The sequence below is a fragment of the Onthophagus taurus genome, chromosome 2 (genome assembly GCF_036711975.1).
Source record: "Onthophagus taurus isolate NC chromosome 2, IU_Otau_3.0, whole genome shotgun sequence".
Taxonomy (NCBI): Eukaryota; Metazoa; Arthropoda; class Insecta; order Coleoptera; family Scarabaeidae; genus Onthophagus; species Onthophagus taurus.
In genome coordinates this window covers 14,731,533-14,749,226 of record NC_091967.1, presented here as the reverse complement: position 1 = coordinate 14,749,226, position 17,694 = coordinate 14,731,533, and the positions used below count along the sequence as shown (strand labels likewise).

At 30.7% G+C, this 17,694-nt stretch overlaps 1 protein-coding gene across 4 annotated transcripts in view; it reads left to right on the top strand.

Moving 5' to 3' along the window:
* LOC111426958 (somatostatin receptor type 2-like) overlaps window positions 1-17,694 on the top strand; it is a 91,834-nt gene that overhangs the window by 35,277 nt on the left and 38,863 nt on the right. The window contains exon 1 of one of the 4 annotated variants that reach the window (XM_071194341.1): window positions 7,356-7,423. The exons of the other annotated variants lie outside the window; for them this stretch is intronic. The gene's annotated coding sequence lies outside the window, so the exon portion shown is untranslated. Of the gene's footprint in view, window positions 1-7,355; window positions 7,424-17,694 lie in introns of those variants that run through there. 4 annotated transcript variants of the gene reach the window in all.

Genomic DNA, 17,694 nt, shown 5'->3' with positions numbered 1-17,694 from the left:
CAATTAAGTGATTTTCTGCAGTAAGAAGTCGTTTAAAGTATATTTAATTTATTTTTATTACAGTCATTTATGGCACCCGGGACAATATCTAAATTACATTTAGAGCCGACCCTTTTTCCCTTTGTCTCTTCTTTTTTTCGTTTTAGTACCCGAAAAGGAACAAAGAATATTGAGGTCTGATTCTTTAGAGTCTATTGTTACTTTTTGAGAAAGTACATTTTTGTAGGATATTTGATTGATACAATTTTAATTCGGTTCGTGAATGCTTGGAGTAGTATCTCTTATATTTATTTTAAGAATATCTAAGCTCGATAAAATTCGTGTGAAGTTAATTGTAAGATTTTTCTAAGAAATCCTTTGGAGATAACGACAAAACTTGGAGAAATGATAATTAATAAAACTTTCATTTGGACCAACTCAATCTCTCCATTATTCTTTTGTAACGCCCTAAGTGTGATCTAAAACTTTAGACTTCTGCAATTTACCAAGCACTACTCCAATTTATATACTGGTGAATAATCTGAATAGATGTTCACATAAACTTTATAAACCATTCATCCCAGTTTTCTTCCCCGAATACTTACACAAACAAAACTATCATATTGTAATAACCACCGAGTTCTTTAATATCTACCACTGACGCTGTCATTTGGGACAACTTTTGCCATTTCTTTTCTTTCGCTTTAATACTTAAATTGGAACACGCTGCCACAAAAAAATCATTGTGATCTGATTATTTATAGTATATTGTTCTATTCTTTCTTGAAAAATTGCACCCAAGAGTATTTGTTGTATTTCAACAGATAAGAAATGTAGTAACACAAAGTTGGTATTATTGTGTTGCATCGATATTTCATTAATCTGTAAATTGTTACCTATTCCAAAATAAATTTCTATTCAACATATATGCAACAAAGAATTGGAATATGGAAAAACTAATTCATGTATCCGATTTTTACATAATGTTGTCGTATAAGAAAAAATATGTAATAAATATTCCATACCACCACCCAAATAACCTTTATTTGGAACGGGATAGAAGAATCGATATTTTTAAAGTTGTTAAATGTATATAACAAATAATAATAATTGATGATTGAGTGTGCTTAATTTTTCGATTAAACAAAATGTCTACACAAATTGGTTTGCTGTCAATACGGTTAACAAATCAAAACTTTCTCCGCAAAACTAAAAACATTGTTATTTAAAATAAACACTCAATTTAATTAAAAAGAACGAAACTAAATTGTTTATCTAGCACCTCGCATACTGGTGAAGGTTTGGTCGCTATCCATTAACAAAGTATACATAAACATTAATAACTCCGTAAAGTAAACGGGCAGGCATATACCTGAGTTAGTTTATGAAAACACACGTTCTGCCAATCTGTTGTTACTACGTCTATCCTAACATTGCACCTTATTAACACAATAGTTTCAAAAAGCGATTATAAACTAGCGCAAAGTTTGAATAATTTGATATCAATCAACGGCTGAAATGTAATTTGTTATTTACTGAACGGTAAAATAAGCTTTTGGTGATGTATCTTATTCTGGTGAATATAATACCACCATTATTTTAGAGGATCGGATTTTAAACGCATTAAACCTAAATCCTCAATAACGGCATTTCTGATCGAACTGTCTCGCCTAAAAGTTCATCGACTGGATAGTAAAGCTTTAAAAGCTTTTCGTGTCCCGTTCAAACTCGCAACATTTTCTTTAAATAATGTTGTTCATTTAAATTAATACAAATAGGAAGAACACCTTTGTGATAACTTTTAAAATCAATCAAATAGTGAAACAAAGCTTTTACGCAAGTATTGAATGCATTATTTACTTGTTTCGGTCGTGTTGAATGGCGTTTTGGAATAGAATGGAATAATCCTTTGAACACAGGTATCAAACAATACAATGTTTGTTGGAAGTTTACGTTTCGATTGAACAAAGGATAACTCGTACGAGTGAATTTTTTTTGTCCACGTGTAAAAATTTTTTGAAATTTTGAACTCATATAAGCCAATATAAAATTGAATACAATTTTTCAAAATTAAGCAATAAAATTTATCTTTCAAATGAAAGGTAAATAGCATATTTCTATTAAATATCATAAAAATTCTTAGGGCTAGTTGGTCATCACTAGCATCACATTTATGGTCGACATGTCAATAATTAGTTCGACGTTTATTTAATGGGCCCTGTTTTGCATCTGCAGGAGGGCTTTTGTAGTCTACGTTGGCACCACTCCAAATTATGTAGTGTTCACGTCTACACTGTAATTCGAATACCTTACTGCTACATGAAATAAGGATAATTAAATGTTTAATATAATCAAAGGAAAATTGCTAAAATAAACAACTTATTTAATTTTTTAATAAAGGAAGAGTAACAACGAAAATGTACAGATTAATTAAATGATAACGAATTCTGCCTCTAATATCTTCTTTAATGATACGAATTTTTTTGTTCATTTTATTGTTGTTATTAATAATATAAAAATTTCCATGTCGGCCCTTCGCCTACTAGCTTACAGCAACTACTCTTTCAACCTATTTAGCTAAAACGTAGCTATTTAGAAACGTAGCTAAAATTGCAGATGACTGAAGGTTGCTGGCAGAGGCTTTCTTGATTTTAGAAGACTAGAACTGCCTGTAACAGATTACTGCAAATAAAAACTGAATACTGATTACAGAAGACTATTTACTGCTGACAGAACTCTAGATACTCATGATATAAGTCTAGATACTGCTGACTGAAGACTAGATACTGCCAGCGGATATCTAAATACTGCAAAATGGAAGTCTTGTTCTTCTAATAGAAGACTAAACACAGCCGGTAGAAGAGTAGATCGAATAAATTTAGGTGTTGTATGCAAAAAACTAGATATTGGCGACAGAAGATTGCATACTGCTTGATAACATACCTTGGTTACTGCTAAACGTAATGCGTGTATGGTAACTGGTTGAAGATGTGATACTTGAGATCGTGGAAAACCCTTCTTTCTCTACTTCGGAAACTTCGGAAATTTTAACTACATGAATTTTCTCCCTTATGGATTATTTTCATATTTAAACAAAACATATTTATTTATGACATAAATATTACATAAAAAGATAGTAATATAACATCAAATTATTTTTGAATAGAAATTTTAACGAAATTCGATAAGTTAAGTTTAATCGATTTATTTTGATCCCATATATGTATACATGGTAGCTCCACGATCACAAAGTTTTGAGACTCCTGTAGTAATAATGTTCTCTCTCTAGAAAACTAAAATTGCACATAAACAAGTTGTAATCCACCAGATCATCAAATTCCAACCTTTATGGATAAAGAGTAATAAATGTGCTTGAGGAACTTTAACGAGATTTATTTTTGTTTGTATAACTATATAGCTTTTGAAAATGGTTTGTTTTACGACGACAATTTTAGTATCAAACTAATAATACCGATTTGTGGGTTTTATGAGAGTCGACGTACTAGACAAGAATTTAAATTTATCGCTTCTACGATAGACTATCGCAACGCCTTGAGTAAAAATCGTTTGAAAGCAGCAAAGAATTAAACACTGGAATTGAAGATCGCCCATCTAATTAGAATGCAATTATAAGACAATTTCATCTAAATGTGGTTCCTTATCAAGCTTCACGTTTCTTAGCTCTCTCGCAGAAATTGCCAATTTCTCCGCAATTCCAATTAAAATGAATGCTTAATTGAATAAAACATGATGACAAATTGATGTTAAAATATATCAGATCGTTCTACGTAAATGAGCCATCAGTAGAAATTAGATTGTAGACTTTGCGAGGACACGTAATTGCTGTTCTCGTGGTAACATGTGGTGTAAGATTGATTATGTCTACAGAATGTAGACAACATGTTCACTAGCTACGATGCAGTATTCCGTAAACGTGAATTGTATCATGAAAATAGTATCGCTAATCCGGTGGTGTATATGCTTACATGCAAGAGGTTAAACAAGTTTAACCCTCGCTCCACTAAAATTTGGGACCGAAACATGGATCTTTCCCAACGGACGTTTTACGCTCTAAAAGGTTCTAATTAACTGCTATTAACTTGGGGATATTAAAAGTAACTAGCTTGAAGTGGGACTTCTTCAACGTAATTGTGAGTTATTTGAAACGAAACAAAATTATAACTCGGAAATTAAATAATTCTGTTTTAAGAAGTAATTTTGTTACAAATTCAAATCGTATAAAATTTAGGTATAAATTAGGAAAGATTTTTATAGAAACCTCTCGTAGGAGTAAATATCAGTTTGATTATATTTTCTATCGTTATTCCATCTTCTTGTGCTGTTATGTCAAGAACGAAACTTGCAATTTTCTCTGATATTCGATAAGAAATTGATTTTGAACACAGTACATTGCAATTTAACGAGTAAATGTTTAACAAGGTTTCCTTCGACCAATCCTTCGTTTATTATTTATTTAAAGGTAATCATACAACTATTTTAAGTTTGCGTTCGTTGTAATTTAATAATTTTATAAATATCACAGGATACACAAAAATAAATCACAAAAAGATAAAGGAAGTATACAAAAATACCCTGGTTCGTTTGTGTATCAATAATAATCGTTTAAATCATCTTAATTGTTAGCAACGAATGTCAGTAGAACCGGTTATATGTTCAAACAGAAAGAAGATATATGTGTAAACAGCGAAACGAGGCAATGATTTGTGTTCAACCCAAACGGGAAAAATAAATTAATTTCTCGAGTTTTCTCCCGGAAATTGAACATCTGTTCTCATACGAACATTACATGCGTCGCGGCGTGATATATATGTTATTTAATCATATCATAACTCGATGTGCTCTCGACAAGAAAGTCTATAATAATTATATTTATGTAACATTTATTATGAATATTTAATATAATTATGATGAATTAATATGTTTTAATTAATCTGTTATTATTAATATGCTTACTCTAGTTTTGTATATCAGAACATACACCATAAACTAAATACGTACATCAATTTGAATTATAGCTGCAATTTATAATTTTTATTAGATATGTACATCTCATGATAATAGATGATTAACGATCGTTTCATTCTAAATGTGCTCTATTACCACATTCAAACAGGTGTTACTTAATCAACAGATTACGTTTCGTAATATATTGACTATTTTGCGCTTATAATAACGTCTATTAAATGTGTCACGTCAAGTCCGTTCAAACTATAATTCACGGTCAATACCCGCGCTATTCACTAACATCAATATTGACCTCGTTATTATATCAAAGGTTTAAGGGAATTTAAAGCTTTGTTTGTGATATATAGGAGACGTGGTTGCCATTACGGTGTGATCCGTTGCAAAATTTAATCCTAAAATGATATATCTCACTTTATAAAACTAATTTTGAATTTGTGTTAATTACGTTGCCTTCAATTATATTATTTAATTTATGAAATTTATTACTAACTAGGCGAAAACAAATTGATAAATGAGATTTATAACTACGTTTGTAGTTTGCAAATATCCATTTCATGTTCGTAGTTAATGTGTTTATGTGTATACAGAATGCAGTTAATTCCAAAATGGGATCAATTTCGTGCTCAGCTCTACTAACGAATGGAATTACGGATATTTTTTATATTTCTTTTAATACACTTTAGTTATTTGATGACAAAATTTATCTTTAGAAGTTTGGATCGCCCATCAGTTTGATTCTTGACGCATTGGTGATGGATGTGCTATATAATGTTATTGGAAAACTTGACTTCCGCCTTCCGTTTTGTAGGAAAGTTTACTGACACCACCGGTGTGCTAAGACAGGCGATACGATTCACCGTGTAATGGATATGTATCATTAAGCTGTCTGTTTCTTGAAGTGTCTAACTTTTTTATTAAGTATTTCTTCGGCTCAACTTATTAATTGAAACATATTAATGAGTTTACTTTGCTAATACTAATACTTTTAGAATAAATTATGTCTTTGAATATTTTTGATACATTTTATAGTATTTGAGTCATTGAATATAAACACTTCTTTAACGTTAATTTTTTATTAAAAAATGTATGTATTTTGCTGCGGGTAAAACCTACGATCTCGTACGGCTTGCATACCACAAAGCATTGAGGCAGAATTATGCAGACATCTCAACAATCCGCTCGTAGAAATACGATTCTCTTCCGAATGTTTCTTGACACATTTTTATCTTATATTAAATTACGGAGTACTTGTTTCTTGACACATTTTTATCTCTCTGGCTGTGGTAACAAACAGAATTTCAATACTTCAGATTGAAACAAAACGTACCCAGGAAGATCTACAGACCTCTGCATTGATTGTGTGATGGTTTAGTACGCAGTATTACAAAGGGAGAAAATATTGTTAGGAGAACCAATTATTAGGGCAACCTACCAATATGTCTAAAAAGAAAAGTGCTTTGATCATAATAATGCCAACAGGCAAAGAACAACACAGCGTAAAATGAAAAATCAATCTCGAAAAGACACCAGCAAAAGTCTTCTTCAGCCAGCTTCTCAAAGTTTGCGTGTTTACTTATGAAAGTGTTCTCCATATTCATCGCTGATCCCATGTTTTTCTGAAAAACAGATGGGACTGTACCATCCTGTCTATTAATATGTTCTGGCTGTACCAGTTGCGATAGCTAAAGTATTTGTTATAATGTTGATGGCTTCGAAAGCGACCTATCACTCTAACACACTTATACTTTATCCATAACAAATTAGATATTGATTCAGATAATAAGTAAACTTCAATCCTTTATAGACATATAGTGCGATGGCTGAAATAAGTACTGAAATCATACTGTGATTATTTATTTTTTTGGGTAAAAATTCTAGATTTGGCCGAATTCGGATAACGCGAATACTGTATATATTTAATTAGAGCACTGACGCTTTGATGACACTTTTCAAGACCAATAAATAGTTTTGTGTATATTTAATCCGCCAAATTACGGCTATAAATCTATCGTGCTGACCACATCCCACCGGGACGCGAAATCTAAGTCGAAAACCTCTTCTTTAAACCAACCTTAATAGCTTCCTAGACGTTTATTAAACTATAAATTACGGAGTACTTGTTTGTTTAACCCTCGGGAAATATAAATTCCATCACACCTTTAAACCAATTCAGTTAAGTATCTTTATTTCTTAAAGTTCGTTGGTAATTTTTGCGTAGAATCCAAAAAATGTTAGGTAGATAACTTATTTTTTGATACACATCCCTGACGCATGCTTAGTTCTTGTGAAGCGTCGCGACGCCGGGCATCGAAACCTAACTGACAACAGTTTTCTCAATATCAGCAAGCACCGCGGTTGGCTTCGCTTTCGATGACAACTCCACGTGTATTTTTACAAGTTTCTACAATATAATAAATTTTGAATTCGGTGTGGACCCGTATTTCCTGAAAAATAGAAGGTAAATTAATTTATTACTTATTAATAATTAAATTAATTATATGAAAAATATTGATGGGTATACAGAAATAACAAGATAAACTAAATATAAATGAAAATTGATGGCAGACAAAAAAAGTGTTGATGACTACGATATACAACTAATTTTCTCGTTTATCTTATAACTGAAAATTAATTACATTGACGAATATAATTTTTTATGTTTCGTATGATAGCGGTAAATAACCTTTCTCAAAGATACGTTTATAATAATAGAAAATGAAATGAATAAGGGAAAAATCGAACTAATTTACCGAGGAATATCTTAGTATTGAATAAAATTAAAATATAGATTTCTCATAATAAGCTAGAATAATTTTATCGTAAATATTAATGTTTTGTGCAATATTCAGAAGTTAACTAAGAAAGACAAACCCCTTTGGGTATTAATAGATTCACTCATTTACATTTCAATACTTTTATGACATGCCATGATTTTTTTCTCATTTTATAAATTTCTTCTGTTAATTTAAACATCATAAGTTTTTCTTTGTAAAAGCAAAAAATGCAAATTGTAAATATACGAACAAGAGCTTAATCAAACGTAACTGCAAGCGGATTAAAGACTTTCATTACTAAACTAAACTTTAATTACTGAACTAGTTTATATAGTGTTAAAATATTTTAGACTACTTTTTTCTTTTTTGAGTATTCTAAAAAAAGAAGGAATCGATAAAGATATTTAAAACGTGTTTACAAACTTGCAGTTCATCAAGTATTTCTTGGGCTCCACTAATTTGTTGATTCTCCGCGTTGTTTATCCAACAAATTCAATACGTCTTGTGATAACTATAATAAAGCAAACCTCCTACACAAAATAATTATAACTTTTAATAAAATGTTTTCAAAGCTTAAGCAGATCAAAACTTTAACATTTACACGACTAAATAGCGATGTTTGATTTATCTAGGATTTCATAGAAATTTACATAAATTCGAATTTCAGTTTCAAAGCACTACATATAGTCATCAAGAGTTGCATTTACAATTCATTTTAATGAACTAGCACACGAATTGATATTAAATGAAAGGTCTATTTGGAATATAAATTAATGTTTATAAAGTTTTGTGTATAACTGAAAAATGCGCTTCGTATGGAACGAAAGATAAAACTTCTATTATACCACTTTATAAAGTTCACCGTATAACCTTCAAATCCTCTTAAGGTACACCAACGGGGAGAGGGTGGAAATGTACATCGCTCAACACTAGAATGAATATTAGTACCGAAGCGGATCATATCCCCCACTGAATTCGCTTATTTCACAAAGCCAATGTCAACGTAATTCGTAATTCTACAATACTCAAATCGAATTTGGGTTTTTAATTTAGTATTCTGTTAAAGGAAAAATACCAAGTAATTTAAAACGTTTATTTATTCTATAACTGAATAGAAGAAAATTGTATTATTTATTAATAAGTATTGGAAATATTTTCTGAACCTTTTGCAAGCATCAATCTCAACACCATCATTTTGAGATACACTTAGGATCAATTTTTATATTCTCACTTAAAAGAAAATCGACATTTCCTTCTTTTCAACCAACCCCATTGTATCGAGTGACAACGTCGGCGAGTGTCTGAGCTCTTCTAACATTGTTGGCTTGTTGTTAACAATTGCTCAAGATTACACCTCTTCGATAAATCAGTTGTTTGAACAGTTGTGTGGAAGATACCATCTTGTAAAAACCACATAGCACTAACGTCAACATGTCACACCTCCAAAAATATGCTCCAATTATCCGGCAAGTATGAATAATACTAATGGAGTCTCTTGAAGTAGATGTGGGTTTGTTGTTGTCCAATAACACATATTTTGCTAAAAGTGTGTTTGTTGAAGTCATAAGATCTTTGGCAGTATATTAAAGAAATATGACATAGTTGAAAACGTTTGCTTCATTTATGAAACATATCCTCTCTATGTCAATGTTTAGGAAAGAGTTTGTCACTTGTATTTTTAACATTCAAGACAATGTGATACAAAGACATTTATAAAAAAGTTAAAAAAAAACACATCGGTGAGATCTTTTAAAGTCTTCCATCATTGAATTCGCAGTGAGGTTTTACTGTGCGCTTTAATTTCTGCACAAATACTTTCCCATAGTTGTGGAATTCGTTGATGTTTGTTCACGAATACTGTTTCTTTAGATGTTCCAAAAATAAAGTGCCGTCATAAAATCTTAAAGCTTACAAAGTGGCTTAAACTCTATGGTAGGCCACATCGTGTTACTAAACTCACATCCCACGTTTATTATCCACTGTAAATTTTGTGAATTCTCGATGGTTCCTAAAATTCTACAGATTTGTTAATTTACAAATCCATTTAAGTGGAAATAAACGTTATCAGACACAATGAGAAAGTCGATAAACTCGTTTTCTCTTATTGCTAATCCTTGAAATCGGACGGCATGGTTCCGCAAGCGCAGATAATGCCTGTGCATTATAAAGCGAACAGATTTAAACAATATAAAATTGCTGCAGCGAGATTTTTAAAGTTATCTATGGTAATTGTTTTGGAATTCATTCTCACATGACCCAGTTTCACCTTTATTCTTGTTGGTACAGTTGTTTTTTTGCTGGAAGCAATCCATTAACCGACGAATCTTTGATTTTTAAAGATCTTTTGACGATATTTTCCAAAAACAGGGTTTAACCTCGCTAAGATGGCTACAGTTAAGATTGGATTACTTTATTTAAATCATTTCATTTGCTACAGCGATTTTAATGAGAATTTTCTTCCGCCCTCAAGTTTTCGCTCCATACATTATCACACTCCTTGCCAATCTATCAAACATTATTTTGCGCCTGCTCAAATTTGTTCCAAATATTCGTTCTCTCCAGCTCCATATCCGTTGGTATGATTGCGCCGGTTATTTTAATATTGTAAATAAAATGTTACGTGTTGATCTTGCTGCCATACGACTGAACAAAATGTTGCCTTATATGTGGCAACATTTCATAAGCAATTTCGTATCGCAACCATAATTGTTATAAAACACAAAGCAAACTATAGGTAACAGACTGTTATCAATGACACACGTTCCATTTAGACTTAAATGTTAAAACACCGATAGGCAGCGATATATCAAAGAATATTAATTTATTTTGATTTTAATTTCAGTATAAATTTTGATATTTTAATCTAATTAGTAAATCAACAATCTTACCCATTAAAATTGTCGTCTTCGTTTGTGAAGAGTTGCACGATGTGTAACTTATCTAGGAATTTATTAAATCGATATGAGTAAAGATAACCGTGTCCTATTTAGTAATCTGTATTGATAGAAAAAAGGGTTGTGTAGATAAAGAAGCGATCGCTCAGTCAGGACACCCAAAAAGTATGGATTAAATTATCTATTGTTATATTTACATTATTATTTTTTTTGTACTTTTTATGTTATTACATTGGTTCGACATAGAGCGAGACTCTATCTTGTCGATAAAGCTTGAAGCTGTCTACAAATATGACATCGTCAGAATGCATATTTAGCCAGGACTTATAGACCTCTGCAATACCAGTACATCCTGTCGATCGAACGTGCAATTTCGTGGATTCAGGATATCAAATGATACCGTGTAAATGCACATATACATCACATACACGTTAATAAAGTTAAAAAAAATTTAAAAAAAATTGGTTTTGCTATTAATGAAAACGTGTCAAATGCAGAATAAATGAAAACAATTCTCTGAAGCTTAACTGGGAACTATAAATAGATTTCAACTGTGGGTTACGAACAATTAATTGTACTTCAAATGTGATAACGTGACGGCGAACTAATCGGGTTAATTATTGTAATTAAGTGGGAATTATTAAACAGGATTAAGGGTGAAATATGTAGAGGGATTTTATTTTTCTTAGTTAAAGCTAACAATCAGTATAAATTAACTCTAATATTGTGAGTGTGCATAACTAAGTGTAGCTGAATGAAAATTTTATCCAAATGATCTTATGATTAAGAATTATTCAATGACATAATGCTACACTATCGGTATTTATACACTATCACTAATACAAAAATCGGATTAGCAAAATTGTTTTACCGAACTCAAGTTTGTTTACTTCTGTCTTACCAGCACTTCCTTTGTGATTGGCACTACATCCACCCTTGTGATTGGCGTGCCAAGCACTACACTCAACATCTTGTTCTTGATCTTTGACATGCCTCACAAGCGTCACTCTTGTCTACATGCTATAGCTTTACATATAGTTTTAATTAGAGTTGGGTTGCTGTCGAGATATTTCCGAGATTCAAAAACTTGGAACAATATCTATTGATCAATCATACCCAAGCAGACTTTTTAACTCCGAAGTGGGTGATGGTAATCAGGACGTCTGTCACTGCTGACCTCAAATACATGGAGTTTAAATGCACGATTCCTAGAGAATGTTTAATAATCATTACTGATAACTTATTTCCATAATAATTATACCTCTCCAAATTAAACAAATAATTTTAAAAGCAATTTAAGTTCTGAATGTACGAGACAATATTACTGTTTTCATTATTTCGAAAGGAACACAACTCTAAAACAGAGAATTCCATAAGAAATTCAATTTAAACTTTTTAACGCGAATTTAAAAAACGTAAAATCCCCGAAGAAGAACAATTTTAATCGTACTGAGTACAAACTAAACTCGTTTGTCATTCTCTAAACGTAAATGTTTAGACGTATATGAATCTAAAGATAGAGTAAGTTTTTATTCTCGATAGACTACTTTGTAATTTATGTCGTTCCACCTTTGAGATTTGCTTACAAATTGTGAATACCGTTTTCATAATAAATTAAATATCTAAGTTGGTAGCTCATCCCACATTTTTTTCTGTTAAATACATTCTATTGTATAGGTGGATACTGTAAATATATTCAATATAAGTTGAAAATTTCGAGAAAGTTCTATGTTTAAAAGAAATGACAGGAAAAAGCAGTGAGTTTAGTGAAAACAGATTATGTATTACATCACTAAAGGGAAAACAAGGAAAGGATATATAAATATTTATGTTGGATCGTTAAAAACGTAAAGTTGTAACAAACAAGAGATTTATATATCGACACATCTAATAGCCTTTTGTTTTGACCAATTGATTAATAAGTTGATAAAAAATTAATAGAATTTCAATATGTCTGGAGAAAACACCTTAAACTGGACAAAGTAGATCCGCCCATTTTCAATGTAAATATTTTAAAACTTTGAAATCGTTCTAAAAATACCCATAAATTATTATTATTTGAAAATTTATTTTAAATAAAGTTGACAAAATTGAACAACATATCACCTATACAAAAACAAAATTAACTACATACTTTCACAAAGCGCAATCTGTCGACACCTAACTGAAAAACATATACTGAATTAAATAATCAGTCAATTTCAAAGTGAGTTCTATTTTAAACCGCAGTACTGTCGATATATTATCGTTTATTTAAGTTTCATGTGCGTAAGATTTATAAGTGACTCTTGTTTATAAGTTTCGCTTCGATAGTAACCATAATTACAATAAATAAAATATCCTTTCAATAACGACGATGCAGCTTTTAAGATTACTTTTATGAATAGAATCAAATTCATATTTAATACCACCTATAAAGTGCATTACAAAAATTATATCTATCTATCCTTTTTGACGTGACATGAAAGGGTATAAAAAACTCCTGTAAAAAAAAGCTAACAAAAAAATGATGCTACGTTCGAAACACGTAATTAATTTTTCAAAACTATCATGGGTACATTTGATTGATGCTTAAAAAAAGCAAACAGAATAGAGAGCATATGAAAATTGTTTATGACGTTATTTTCGTATTTACAATCACACGTTATAAAAAAGAAAAAGTAAATTTCAAAACAATAGTATACTAACATCATTATAACGTGATGTTATAAAAAAAAATAATTTTTAAAAAGAGATTAAATTTTGAAATTTCCGGATTTTCCGGTTGTAATTATTTCATCGCTGTGTTTACGATGGTGTAAGCCAAACGTTTATGACATTTATGCATATAGGCATTATTTTATCGTATTGTAGAGTAACGGCAAAAGCCATAACTATCTAAACGCCTTTATGGTATGGTGATCGGACATGATTTATTATATAACGAATGGAATGAATTTAATAGTTAAACTTCTTCATCGAAAAATGTATTTTTAAATAGTTATATTCAAAACAAATTATTTGTACTTAACACTTAATTAACATCATATACTTTACAAACGTAACTGACACCATACGATAGAACCACAGGTATGATGTTAGTTCAGGGTTAAAAGAAACAGTAAGAAAGATCATATCTCATCAAAGCTCAAATCTTAACCTATAACTGAAGCTTTTAATTGTACATTTTTAAATTTTAACTATGTGTTGGTTTTCTTCATTTCACCTGACGTATAATAATTTGTTATCTGTTCCAACATACAGGAAAAACTGACGTTGGCAAACAATAAAAAAGCAAAAAACAAGGGAAGCTACAGAGACACTGGAAATCTTAATATAGGAAGAACAAAATCATTAAAAAATATTTGAAAACTGCTTGTAGAAGAAAAGATAGTACTAATGAGGACTAGAAATTACATTCAGAAGAGTACATACTACTTCGAGTAGACTAGATACTGTTGATAGAGACAAGAAACTACTTGCAGAAAACTACATACTGTTAATAAAGACTAGAAATTATTTGCAGAAGACTGCATATTTCTTGTAGAAGACTAGCAACTATTTTCAGGAGACTACATACTAGTTAGAGTAGACTAGGTACGGCTAATAAAGACAAGAAACTACATGTAACAGTTGAATTTCAAAATATGGAATTTAAACTTAAAACGAAATAATAGAAAGCTCTTGGCCAAAATTCTATATCCAGGAGAAAACATGTATATTGACTATAGGTGACCATAATAATCATTTCCCACTTACTGGACTCTATTGATCGTTTCCTAATCAAGGGTTCCATGAACAGTATCACAGTAATAGAAATACCTGACTTAAATATTATATATTATTAAAAATTAATTTATTAAATTAATATATCTCAATAATAAATTACATGAAATAAATAAATCTCTAAAATAAAACCCTGCAATTCAGGAACACCTATTTAAAAGGCAAATACAGTAGTTTGAAACTGAGATACACAAAACGAAATTGAAGTTGAAAATTATAGTTCGACTTCGACTCTGTGAAGTCACCGGATTCTCATTTAATCCCTCCCTCTCTCTTTCTCTCTATGGGAACAATTTCAAGCCGTTGCGAAATAAGCATAAAGCTCATCCGTTGAAATATGGACTCAGAGATATACATTTGGCTTATTATAACTTTAATGAGTAATCATGAATAAAGATTTTAATTTTGCTACTGTATTCTGATAAGATTTATCATATGCAGAGAAAGGTTGTGACAGGTAACATCCAACTTATGCAACACTGTACAAGTTAGAATGAGCAAATTTCCGGTCGTTGCTTATTTCTCTATAAGAATAAATTAACTTTATCTTAATTAAAATTTAATCCGGAGATTTCTCTTGCGTCTCTGAGGATGAACATTTATCTTATTCGGAATTACACATGAACCAGATACTTTAAGAATGAAAAGAGATGTTTTCTACAAAAAGTTTAATTGGATTTTAACAAAGAAGTATTGTTGGTGTTTTTTTTTTGAATTTTTATTAAATAGAAATGAAATAATAAAATAAAAATCATCAATCATAAAATTCCAAGGCACTTTAGAGATTCGTAGAATCGCAGTGGAATACCACCGGGTTCTAATTTTTAAAGTGCTCCTCACAATAAAAATAAAAATACGTGTGGGGATTTCTAGCAAAACACAGACATTTAATAATAAATAATATCGCACTGTTTCACCACCATTAAGTTGTTTCAATATTTCAAGAGAGCTGAGTGCTGGTATTAAAATTTGAAAATATATCGCTAGATATTGAGTGGGTTTAATGAGAATGCACTTGCAAAAATGAATTCAGCAACACAATATGTATAATCTGTATAATAACTGTTAAAGTATTTTATTTTAAAATTACGATTTAAAAGTTTTGCACGTTTTAACCCTGACCTGCAGCGTCTTAATTTCCTCAATTCCTTTCGACCACGACTAACGAAATACTCAACTAGTGAGAATGAAAAGTAGAATGATGGCATTTTAAAGTCGCTTTTTTATGAAAATAACTAAATCTTTTTCATCATGAATATGTAATAATTAAAGTAAAACCGTAAATTTCATTTCAACTGAGTTCCTACATCTTACTCAAATTTCTCATCCGAGAAGTTTCAACTTCTTCTATCACCGAGATGGAGTTTGCTGAAAACGCAAGGTTTGTTATAATTGATTAAAATTATTAAAAGTTCTCTTACGTCAATTCATAAATTTAATTTGATAAATTTAAATGCTCTCAAATTCTTATTCAAAATAATCCGAGTCGTGATCTATAGTTATTTCGATATTGAACTACTCTCGGGGTCTTTCATGCAACCTCTCATTTCCGGATTCGTATTAGATTTCCTACCCTATACCATTTTCTAGGTTCGTGTCGTCAAATAAAAATAGATGAAATAGGCATGAGTTCTCACAGTACAAAGCACATAGAACGTTTCAGGGGATAAACTGGTATGGTGAATCGTACATTTGTTTTCCGTCGAACAAATCACTTCCGTTGTAATTCCGTTTCAAAAAAAATCACTCAACGATTCAATTAATTTTGAAGTGTTTATAAGTTAACTAAAATGTCGTAAACTACGTTAAAGTTTAACTCTAAACTTTAAAATAATGTGATTAAAGATAATAGTTGTAAAGAACATTGCACTTGGGAAACCAACACTTTGTTGGTATCACCAGTCATTACATAACTAAACATTATACTCTGCATACGCTTTGACAGGTTTAATCTCGTTCCACTTTAGTAAAGGACGGGAACTTCCTATGGGAGACACATTCAAAGCAAAGGATGGGGTTTCGGATATGTTCAAAAGTTTTAATCCGTATAAAGTGGCGGGTTGTAAAGTTTTCATCCCTAATTGCGTTACCACAAATGAAGGCAGCATCCGTTTACATACAAAAGCGCGTTTATTAACGACTTACCTATTTAGAAATGCCATTTTCGGTTAATCATTTTGTAGTGTTAATATTTGTAATTTAACGCTAGATTATTGATTTTTATTGAACGAAAACCAGAACTAATACTAGATCTAGAACTAGAAACATTCGGGTTTAGCCGTCTTAAGAGTTGTATGGCTACACCCGAATGTTTCTAGCTCTAGGTCTAGTGTTAGTTCTAATGCTAGTGTTAGTTCTAGTTTTAGTCGTTATTCAGCGTTAGATTGTTGTCTATTTTTATTCACTAATTTAGTTCCGCCGGTACTTTTTAATAAGTTTCTTGCTTAATTAAAATAATTGTATAATTGCGTATTCTGTTGAGAACTTGCCGGGATTAATTTATTCCATTTTGACCCTTCGCTATTAAAATTCATTGGTCATTATCTAGAAGATATGGGCAACTTCCACGAGTTTCAGAAATTTGTCGATAAAGATTCCAGAGCCGTATGTAAATTGCTGATTCAAAATCAAAGTTATAAAATATTTACTGATAAACGAATTAACCAGAGTGTAGCGAGAAAGACATAAACTAATATTACACATATAATAGTTGTAATATACCGCAAGAATATAAAATTTATATTCCCATTCAAATTTTACGTTCACACTTTTCTCCCTTACACATTCAGACGTTTTTAGTCTTTTATTATTAACGATCTTATATCATAAAAATATACCCACGATGTCGACTTTATATCCATGTTACAAGGATACACATCTCCTTACAAATGTATTATGTATAAGAATTTGCGGATTTTCACAAAACTATTCATAATAAATCATAATTTATTATTATCTGAGATACGATATTTAATAGGATAATCAATAAATGTAAAAAAAATAAATAAGTTAAGGAAACGGATATCCTCGAATAGTATTAGAAATAATTGCCAGAAAACGTAAACTTCGTATGAAAATAAAGTTACGTTCAAATGCAAAATTTGCACAGTATGTATCAACGCAAAACTATTTAGAGTTTCATTTGCTTTGAAATTCTAAAATTAACTATAACAAGCTACTTTCGGGATACTTTATGGTTTAAAAATAATTGTATTTCAAACACTATTTGTTTTTTATAAATTTCAACAATTTTAATTTTATAAACACAATTTAAACACAGCACCTTTACAACATAG